We start from the raw sequence: 1,805 nt of genomic DNA, 5'->3' as shown, positions 1-1,805 counted from the left end.
ATGTGCTTGCTTAACCCATCTCCAGTGGCAGGGCTTCCTACCTGCTGGGCTTGGGACCGAGGGCAACGTGAGGAGTGAGGCAGTGAAACCTTTGGAAAAAAAAATATGAATTCCCTCTGCTAATTGAAGCAATTAGCAGGAGGGCTGAGTGGTACCGGGAGCAGATGGGGCTGGATCTCTGCTGCCAGGGAGAGGCAGGGGTTGCTGGCAGGGGTTGCTGGCAGGGCCACAGCGTGCCTGGCATGTGACCTGGGTATGGGGCTCCCTGGGGAGCAGGGTGGCTCTAAGCTCCTGTCCCTGCAGGTGATGTGTCTGTCACTGGGTCTGCATCCTAAGGGGAAGTGTGTGGTGTGTGGGCAGAGCCAGTTGGGGCACCCGAAGCTGCAGAGGGGGCAGCACACAGAGCTCCTCCTGCCCGGTGGCAGTGGCAAGGGGAGCTCTGGGCTGCAGGCAGTGGGGTTTGGGCTGGTTCCCTTCTCCAGGCTGGCCGGTTTTGAGGTTTACCACCTTGTTGCCCCCCACCCAAGGTGCCCCTGAGGTGGGAGGAGCAGCTCATCCCTTCCCTGTGCTGTGTCCAGTGTGACCTGTGAGGGCTCCCACACAAATCCCTCCCTGCTGAGCTGCCGGCTCCCCCTGTGGGGTTCTTAAAAGCACAGGGGAGGTAAAACCACGTCCCCTTAAGGCAAGGAGATGGTCACCTCAGCCCAAGGCTCTAGAAATGGGCATCCAAGCTCCAGGGCAGGTTGTGCCTCCTCGCTGGAGCTCAGGGACAAGCAGCCAGCGACAGCTGTCACGTTGGGCAGATGGAGGCAAATGAAGAGAGCAGAGACTTTGCTAGGGTGATTTTTTATTTTTTTTTTGCATCCCGACCACAATTCCACGCTGCTCCAGAGCCAGCAGCTGGCCCTGCTGTCTGGCCCCACCAAAAAAAGAGACAGCCTGTCTGCCCTGTGCTTTTGGGGAGTCTTGGAGAGCCCTCCTGGCTGTAGTACTGCCGCACGTGGGAGGCTCCTCTCCCTGTGTTGCTGCCTGAATGCAATTAGGCTTTAATGAGTCATTAAAATAAATCTCTGTTTCTACTCCAAGCGGACATACCAGGGGGATGCTGACAATCAGAGCAGGAGGTCTTGCATCATGCTGAGGGAAAAGGCTGAACCTCCCCGTGCCCTCCTCCCTGAGGCTGGGCCACAGTGCCCTCCATCTCCCTTTTCCATGAAAAAGAGGACTTTTCCCAAGATCTGCTCAGGTTTGCAGGTGCTGCAGGAAACTGTAGCCTGTCCTAGGTTTGGGTTTGTTGGTTGTTGTTTGTTTTTTTTTTGTCTGAGTGGTGTTCTGAGCTTTATCTGCTCCCTGGTGCTGAAGGGCACCAGAAGTGGGCAGAGATGTGACCAGCCCCAGTTTTTTGGGGTCTGCTGGAGTTGCTGATGACTTTCCCTCGTGTCCTTTTTCACCCGTGTCTGGTTGTGCTGGGCAGCTGGGGACCATCTCAGCCACCCCTCGTGGCTGGAGAGACAGATGAATGCCAGGCCAGCCCTGAAGGTGTGGTGCATCACTGACAGGCATCCATATGGTTTTCCTGGCTGTAAACAGGATTTATAGAGAGCTTGTGAGCCAAGAGGGGTGCTGGGGGCCCCTCTCCTCCTGGTGACACACAAGGCTCATCTTCCTTCACGCCACCCAACTGGTCCAGTCACCCCTAATGATGTCTTTGCTACTGTCACCCCCCCGCTGTGGCTGTCACACGGGGAGGAAGGAGGGAGGACAGATGCTGGCAGGAGACAAGGAGATGTCCCCTGCATGTCCCC

The sequence above is a fragment of the Chaetura pelagica genome, unplaced genomic scaffold, assembly GCF_000747805.2.
Source record: "Chaetura pelagica isolate M959 unplaced genomic scaffold, ChaPel_1.0 scaffold363, whole genome shotgun sequence".
NCBI classification, from domain to species: Eukaryota; Metazoa; Chordata; class Aves; order Apodiformes; family Apodidae; genus Chaetura; species Chaetura pelagica.
Note: the sequence above shows the minus strand (reverse complement) of the source record.